Here is a 9581-nt window from a genome sequence, read left to right as displayed (position 1 = left end):
TGTCATTCCAAATGACAGCAAATAAATTTGTCTGATCTCTACACATTTTAGGTTTTTGGCCTACTTAAAAGATGCCGTGTGGAAAAATGAAGATGTGGGAATTTTATGATGCAACGTTTCGAAGAAAAACAGGCCCGACGAAAATCTCTTAGCTCAATCATTATTGTTGATTCATAAATATTGTGGGAGCTGACAATGTTCAGTGTGCGGACGGCCCCTCTCTCTTTCCATACTTCCTATGCTGCTTTTGTGCAGCACCTGCACCCAACTGAGGTCGGATGGGTGCTTCTCAGTCTTTTTTTTTTTTTTTGTTTGTGTGTATGTGCCATATACCTGCAGCCTTTTCAGATTAGCTAAGGTACCCCTTGATCTGCGCTACCGCCATGTTTCCAGCAAGGTGTTTTGAACCGATTTTGAACTGGATGTCAGCTAAAAACTATTAGTTGAAATGTCAGTGTTTGGGTCGGTTTGGTAAGGTTTGCATTAGTGCTACACTACTCTGGACTCTGGACTTTATCCAGTACTTTCAGACAGTATTTCGACTATTCCATTACTCTTCCCTACCTATTTCATCCATTACTCTTTCCGATCATTACTTCTAGCTATCTATCTCAAATATTTCCACTACTCTTAGCTAACTATTTCAATTAGCTATTAATTTTAACTAACTCTTAGCTTACCATTTCAACTGTTTATCTATTACTTTCAGCTAACTATTTAAACATTACTCTTAGCTATTTCAACCATTTGTCTGTTATTAGTAGCTAACTTTTTCAGCTTTTATCCCTTACTCTTAGCAAACTGTTTCAAGCATTTATCCATTACTTCTAGTTAACTGTTTCAAATAGTTATAATAATGTAACTTTGCTAACCATTTCAACTGTTGATCCATTACTTTTAGCTAACTGTTTATCCATTACTTTTAGCTAACTGTTTATACATTACTTTTAGCTAGCTGTTTATACATTACTCTTAGCTATTTCAACCATTTGTCTGTTACTAGTAGCTAACTTTTTCAGCTTTCATCCCTTACTCTTAGCAAACTGTTTCAAGCATTTATCCATTACTTCTAGATAACTGTTTCAAATAGTTATAATAATGTATCTTAGCTAACCATTCCAACTGTTGATCCATTACTTTTAGCTAACTGTTGATCCATTACTTTTAGCTAACTGTTTAAACATTACTCTTAGCTATTTCAACCATTTGTCTGTTATTAGTAGCTAACTTTTTCAGCTTTCATCCATTACTCTTAGCAAACTGTTTCAAGCATTTATCCATTACTTCTAGATAACTGTTTCAACCAGTTATAATAATGTATCTTAGCTAACCATTTCAACCAGTTATTATTTAGCTGATTAAACTCTTCACCCATTAGCTACTCTTCGCTATTTCGACCATTTATCTGCTACTTTTAGCGAACTACTTAGACTGTTTATCCATTACTCTTAGCTAACCATTTCCACCATATACCTATTGCTTTTTAGCCAACTTAATTTAATCATGTATGTATAAATTTTAGACTCCATGACTCTTGGCTAATTCAACCTTTAAGATATTACTTTTAGCTATTTCGTCTTCTCTGGTTCCCCTGGGATAGCGCCGTTTTCAGATATATTCTTGACGTTAAAACGGAAACTACAACTGCCTACAGAGTAGGTTTGGCGATTACGGTGGTAACTGAAGCCTATGATTAAAGCTGACATCCACTTTCTTAATTGGGATAATTCCTAGTTATTAAAATGAAAGAAATCAAACCATTCCTGTTTTTTTGCTGAACATCAAAGACTCCAATTTTAGAACCACTAATTTAAAGCTTTGTGCTGTTCTCTGAAAAGAAGTCAAATTAGTTTTTATCTTAAGAAGCAGCTCTTTTCTTTTTTTTTTTTTTTTTCTTTTTCTTCTTTTTTTTAATTCACACAAAATGCTGGAAAGAGGCTCATCTTTTCTCTCGCACGACTTGGCCCCAGTCGGCCTCTTGAGTTCCGTGCGGATATTTTTTTTTTGCCTGGACACAAAGAGATGGAGGGATTAAGGACAAGGAGAAACCTTTCAGAAACCACAGCTCCCTGGAGAGCAGCGCGAAACCGGGAGGCTGAGGGACCAAAGAGTGAAGGGGAAAAGGGGACAGAAAAAAAAAAAAAAAAGTTGTGAGGAAGACAATTGGTCCCATAACCTCCTGGTATTAAGGGGAGGGGGCATTAGCCTGTTTTTATTGCGCGACACAACACGAGCGCACACGCGTGCGCACGCTCAGCTTCTTTCTTACATGGGCACACAATCCTACTCGAAGTGCTTCAGGTCGAGTTTATTGTGATTTTATTGACTTAATCTTTCATTCATGATATTATACTGCTTTACCTCCTCGGGGAGCGTTGCTGTCTCTGCTCTCCATTTCGGCTCTCTCTTTGCCATCTTGATAGTTTTCCCTTATGAGATACTTCAGTGGCAATTTAGCTGATGTGGGTCTCATAAGATGGTATAAGGCGGGCAGGAGAAAGGAAATCCCATTTGGTGTAGATCTTTCTTTTATTGTGTGTGCCTTTCTTGCCGATCATGACGTACACAACTAGATTGAATTTGCAACGCACAACCGCCAAGTGTAGCGTACTGTAATGTAAGATTTTTATTATTGCAGACAATGCTCTTTGCACATCACTTCACGGTTGAGAGTGATTTTTGCTCATTGCCATTTGACTAATCCGGTCATTAGGACACATCCTTTTCTTGATGAGAATTATTTTTCGAACAGCGTGACTTGAGCCATTGAAAACGCAGCAGTACGATAAATCCAGTGTATGAATGGTGATGGCTTTGGCATCACAGACATTCGACGGATCTGCTTTTATTCCGGATGCTATGAGTGATTTTTGAAGCCAAATTTCAGAGAGAATCTGGTATTAAGAGAAAGTGTGGCCTAATAAAATAAAGAGTAAGTGAAGTTGAGGGGAATAATATTATAATAAGCTGGATTTATTTGCTTGGTATATTACTCTAATAAGTATCCTGTTTTGATTGTGTTTTTAAAGTAGTCAGAGATACAAATATCAACCATTTTGCAAGACTTACTGCAGCGCAAAGAAAGCTGATGTAGAGTCTCTGGTTTCCGGTAAAACTGTGCTCCCGTCTTGCTAATATACGACCCGTTTAAAGTGAAAAGTAAGAGCGATCACATGGAACGGGACTGACATATCTGACCCGAGACTCAAACGCTCTTTAACAATGATGTCGGTATCGAAGATTTTGAAATGGAGTTTCGTAAGAATAACACAACCTACCGTGAATTACGAAACATTATGCCAATAACAGCGTCAGTGGGGTTAGTTTAGTCAGACGTCTCTCCCATTCTAAGCTGTCTGAATGCGGCTAACTCAGAAACACGTCTTCCTCCACCTATGCAGACATGAATAAAACAATGTGACACCCATTTTCACAAAAGGTACATCTGTTGCGCCTTTTAGTCTTTCATTTTTGGAAGTAATGCTGGATCTTGACACTAAGAACTTAGGGAGGACTCTGTGGTACACTCAAACTTAGTAATGGATTTATAGGTACCGTGCACCTCAGTCCAGGTCTTCATCTGTCTTCGATGATGTTTGGTCCCATGATTACCTTGAATGAAAGTTCATATCTCCGTAATCATCCGGATATGTGCTCATAATATGCCGCGATGCACGTGAGGCAGGCCAGCCGTGGGTCAGCCAGTACGAGCTCCTTTCGTTTCTCCCAACGTTTGTTCGAGCCAACAAAACGTTACTTTGAATTCTAGTCGAGATTCCCGACATTTCAGTGGACACCGAATGTGCCGGGGCTCCGGTTTCGGGGAATTTGTATAAAACGACGCTGAAGACACTTGGAATATTTCCACTGTACCAAAAACCAGTCTTGGCTTTGAATATCAGTGTGCAAATTATATACAGTAGCTTCAACACAGAAGCTGGAACAAGCTTGTTCATAAAATATACAATAGTGTCTGACAGAGTGGAATACAATGATTTTGACCTTAAGAAGGTGTGTGTGTGTGTGTGTGTGTGGCGGTGGGGGTGAGTACGCTGTGTTGAGGGGTGTTTTTCTAGTGGTTATTCTTTCATCTCGACCGGCGCAACCTGACATTTTTTTCTCACCCCTGTTTTATTTATTCTGTGTAACTGAGTTCAACCAAATCAAGCTAAGTAGTCTTCAGCTATTCCACAGCCCCACACACACACACACACACACACACACACACACACACTTTTTCCGAATGTCTATCTCACACACACACACACACACACACAGAGCTCCTCTTGCACACTGTCAGTGAATATTGCAGCAGTGAAAAAAAGGCAGCGCCTTGCTAAAGCCTTGATCCCTCTTACTTCTAACAGGATTTGACCCTTAAGACCTGGAGCATGACCCTCATCTGCTGCAATTCCATCATCCTGTTTAACATACACTCTCACTATTGTCCTCCCGTCTTACACACGCACAAAGTTTCACACACATACACACATGTTCCGAGGACCCAACACACATACATGGACACATTTCAGGGCCTGAAACCACCATCCTCCCACACGCACGCACGCACACACACACACACACACACACACACACACACACACACACACTCACACATGCACCCACTGTACTGTGTGATGTAACACCGCTTAATTTTACGCATAACAAACAACCTGATGGATCCAGTTAAATGCAAATTGCGAACAGACGCTCCTGGCGCTGCGAAGAGAGAGGGGAGAAATAAGGAGATGACAAGGGATGGAGGATGGAGAGAGGGAGGATGAGGGAGAGGGGGTGGGTTAGCTCGCTTCGAGAGGATGATGCGATTGAGTGAGTGAGAAAGAGAGAGATGAAGGGGAAAGAGAGAGAGAGAGAGAGGCAGGGACGATGAGAGGATGCAGGGAGACGAAGGAGAGGAGAGAGTGAGCAGGCAGCTAAGCAGCAGATTAAACTCCAGGGTCGTCAGCTGTAAAACAAACAGTCCTTTTAGCGGGGATCAAATCCAGACTTAACCCCCCCCACACACACACACACACACTGTCCCACCCCCCCTCCCATCCTCATCCTCCTCATCCTCACACACAAACACACACAGTTCATCACAGAGGAGATAAAGCTGCGCGCTGAAGGAGAGGAGAAAAAGAGGATGACAATCTCAGTGGAAAGCAAATTCCCATCTCAGGGCCTGTTTCTGTGTGCCGCTACCTAAATTGCCCCGCAGGGAATGTGAAGTCTTATTATACCCGGGCAGAAGTCCTTCATTATATTTGGTCTTTTTTTTTTTTCCCTGCCCTGCTGCTGCTGTTGGTGATAGACTGGGCTAATATCTGGCACAGAAATGCAGAAGAGTAAATAAGGCAGAGGAGAGGGTTTTCCTCTTAGAATTCTGTGTTTATATTACATCTTTACAGTAATATTCCCCTGACAACGCCGCTCGCCACAATATTCAGCCCGTTTGTTTAAATCTCTCTTTCTGTCATCTGGGTCTGGATGCTGCCTGGGCGGCTCCATCAGTCCACAGGCTCAATTTCCCAAGTGTCAGCTTTTATACACACTTTCAGGCCTCTTCCTTTGTTGTGGATGTGTGTGTGTGTGTGTGTGTGTGTGTGTGTGTGTGTACAAAGCTATGCCTCTGTAAATCCATGAGCCGCAGCTGTGTTTTTTTTTTTTTGTGTGTGTGTGTGTAAGTTCTACTTCCATCTTTCAGGAGGTCTATTTGAGATTTTGGTGGTTGAGTGGGAACATTTTCGGAAAGTGGGGGTATTTTCGCCAGCCCTCGCTGCTTCAAAGGGACGTTTTAGGATGGAGGCACCCGAAAACGTTTTACAAAACAATCAACACGCGAGGTTCGTGCTCCGGAGCGCACACTCGCACGTTTTATAGCTTCTACCCATTTCGACACGGCCATCACAAGCGGACAGAGTTTGCTCAATTGTCACGGAACTGCAGATTGTCAAACGCCTCGTTGTTTAGGTCCCTGCTGGCCTGGAAGTTGAGCTTGAGGGAACAACTTCTTGTACAACTCTATAACCCAGCAAACCGGTATCGGTTGATGAAGACTGTGTGCGATGGTCAAAAGCTCCAGAACAAGCAAGAGGGAGAAACCTGAGTGGAGACTGTTTTGTCAGCTTCTTTGTTTTTTCTTTGTAATATTGAATCAAGATGAAATGATTAGGTGATTAATTCATTAGTCAATTGACAGAAAATATATCGGCAATTATTTTCATAACTGATGAATCGTTTTAGTCATTTTTCAAGCAAAAATGCCAGATATTCAATGGTTGCAGTCGGCGTGTGGCTGCTCGTGTTTAGACGACGTTTAACGTAATAGTTTGACTTTTTGGGAAATATGCTTTCCGTCACAGTCAGATGAGAAGACTGATACCACTGTCATGACCGTACGCTCAACATGAACCCAGCAGCTCGCTAGCTTAGCATAGCACAAAGACTGGAGACAGGGGGGAGACAGCTGCTCTGTCCGAGGCCTGCAGAATCGCCTCGCCAGCACCACTACAGCTCACTTGTTAACACGCCGTGTACTGTTTGTTTAACCTGCTCACCAAAGTCCCACTTTGTGGCTTTAGGTGGAGTCACGTGCTGCAACTGTTTTTTGACCCACAGCCGTTTATCCGTCCGCTCAACTCGTCTGTTGCAGCCAAAAATAGTCGCAACACACACCTCCCAGTAGAACCACAAATGATCACTTTTTACATTCCTGTTTGTGTTAATTAATGAGCCTCAAGCCTGGCGCACGCGACGCCGATTCCCCAACCAGCAATCTGGCTGCCGGGCGACGCGATAGATTTTTGGCATGACAGAAATTTTGGTCAGCTGTCTTGCAGTTTGAGCAGCTCCACTGTCTGATTTCCCACATGGCTGCTTTCATATTATTGGAGCAGCATTTTACATGTTGTGGATAGAACCGTAGTCTGGAGGCTGCTGTAGTGAAAACTAAACTTCTCCAGGAGGATTTTTGAACTCTGGACAGGGCCAGGCGAGCTGTTTCACTCTGTTCACAGTCTTTATGCTAAGCTAGGACAAGCGCCCTCAGGCTCTGGCACCGTACTACAGCGCAGGCCAGAGAGAGGTACTGATCTTCTCATGTCTTACCGGGAAAGTGAGTTTTCCAAAAAATGTGAAACTGTTCCTTTAGGAAATAGCTTTTAGCTTAAAGAGTAACTTAACACCGGGCTAAAAAGGGTTTTGGGGTTAAGGTTAAAGTCTCATGTTAGGGTGGCGGCAAGGGTTGGAGCCGGGGACGTAGTTGTGATGGTTAAAGGACCATACCAGTTTTTTTTAGCTTTTCAAATTTGCAGCCTTGTGAAACTACTGTGAGCTGAGTAATCCATCACAGTGAACATTAAATTTGTATGATTGTTTTTTTAAGAGCAATACTGTTACCAACACTGTTACCTCAGAACAGTAATGTAACCGACCCAGAGTCTATTAACTAGTTTTCGTAAACTAACTGGAAACCAGTGGCCACCTACATCATGGAAACGTTACATGACAGTGTTGTTTGCTAAATCATCATCAGTAACTTAACGTGTTTCTTAATGTGAAGTGAATGGGCTGAAACATGCGAAATCCCTGCCACGGTCCACTGAGGTTAAAGTTAGAAGCCAGGGAATGAATGATATCAGTAAAGGTCCTCACAAGTGCACAAGTGTAAATATATAAATATATATGTGTGTGTGTGTGTGTGTGTGTGTGTGTGTGTGTGTGTGTGTGTGTGTGTTTGGTTTCAGGCTCTCTGCTTGTGACCCAGGGTCCCCGGGCTGCTAAAAGCACAACATTCGACTCAATTAGCGGCATGCATAATTGATAGCTGTCTGGGAGAGTATTTGTATTTACACTGGAATTAAAAGCCTCCGGTGTCCGCTATCCAATCTGAGGGACGAAAAGTGCGCGGGGGTGCGCGTGTGTGCGCCCATATCATAAACCTGAATGGATTGCTGCTGGAGGCTTTTCTTTCCGTCTCCTTTTCCACCGCAGAAAAAAAAAAAAGAGAAAGAAAGAAAAAAAAAGTAAATCACCGCTACCCACCGACAAACACAGCAACGCATAACACCGGCACACCAACTGAGTTTGAGTGAGGTACAGAGTTAACTTGGAACCCACTTCTCGCTGAAAAACTTTGTAAAACACACTTTTAGATTCCATTTATCTATTTACCTGTTTTCTGAAATACGCTTCTTTGCTTTCTCGCTCAGAGTTAAGATAAGAAAACTGATACCACTCTTATGTGCACGGGGAATGTAGAAGCCACAACCGGCAGCCAGCTAGCTTAGCTTAGCCTGGAGATGACTGGACGGAGCCCAGTTACTGCACCTGGCCAAGAAATAGGACGGGTTTTAGTACAGATTTGAAAAATTGTGATATAACATGTCAATCAGAGAGCTTTAACGGGACTGGTAGGTGGATTTTGTTACCTTTGGACCGAGCCAGGCGAAGCTGTTTCCAGTCCTTATTATCCTGTTTCCAGTAAATATGAAGCTGCAGCCAGCAACAAAGCGGTTCCTGGCTGCAGCTTCATATTTACTTCACAGACATGAGGGCTGTGTTGATTTTCTCATCTAAACACAAAGAAGAAGAATAAGCACATTTCCCATAATGTTGAATTATTCCCTTCTGTGTAATTTAAACAGAAGCTGCTGTTTAAAATGTTCCTGTTTTTAAAGAGAAAAAAAAAAACAATTAACATTACCATTAGAAAAAGTATAAATATGGGTACTAGTTAAGACTTTTTAAAAATTCAGTTGCTCATGTGTTATTTGTAAATCAATTCTGCTGCAGCTGACACTTAATTATAATTTTTACTTCCAGTTTTTTGCATCTTTCATGGATCTGAGATGAGTTTATGGAAAAAAGCAGCTTCTTTTGAATGTAAAATTAGAGTATATTGAAATCTAATCTAAGTGTCTGGGATATTTCTGTACAAACCTAAGTGTAAATGACCATTAAAGGGTGAAAAAAATAATTACATCTCATCTAAATCTGTAGAATTTAAAAGTGTTATGACTTTGTAACCACTTATAGTCCTGCAGTCTTTCTTCGAGGGATACGGGCTGCAGGAATTCATCCCCACTTGCACCGGCGTGGCCCAAGCGCTTGAGACTCGAGCACTTGAGGGAGAGTCAGCGGGACCTCAGCTCGAGCGAAACGTGTCACCGCCGCCTCCACCTCCGACAGCCTCCTGAGCCTGTGCGGCAGAGTATTGAACAGCCGGTTGACCTTGGAGAGAGTCGCTCCGTGTCGAGTGAAAAGCAGCTGTAGTGGAGGAAAGTGTGGCTCTGTTATTGAGTTCATCGCCCATTTGATTCAGAAAAGGAAAAACCTCCAGTCACCTTCACTCCACTCAGTCAACCCCCCCCCCCTCGGCTGACTCAAATGCACTCCAGTCCTGTTGTGGAAGAAGAGAACCTTCACCACCCAGTTTTTTTTTTTTCTTTTCTTTTTCCCTGTGCTTCTTTTCAGGTCTAACCCTTCACACTCTCTCGTGTAAAGATGGTAATCTAAGTTCATTTTACTGTTGCCCTTGTAGCTTTGGCAAATGGCAGCGGTTGACTCATCACATCACT

Source organism: Xiphias gladius, chromosome 14 (assembly GCF_016859285.1).
Source record: "Xiphias gladius isolate SHS-SW01 ecotype Sanya breed wild chromosome 14, ASM1685928v1, whole genome shotgun sequence".
Lineage (NCBI taxonomy): Eukaryota > Metazoa > Chordata > Actinopteri > Istiophoriformes > Xiphiidae > Xiphias > Xiphias gladius.
This window is presented reverse-complemented; position numbering follows the sequence as displayed.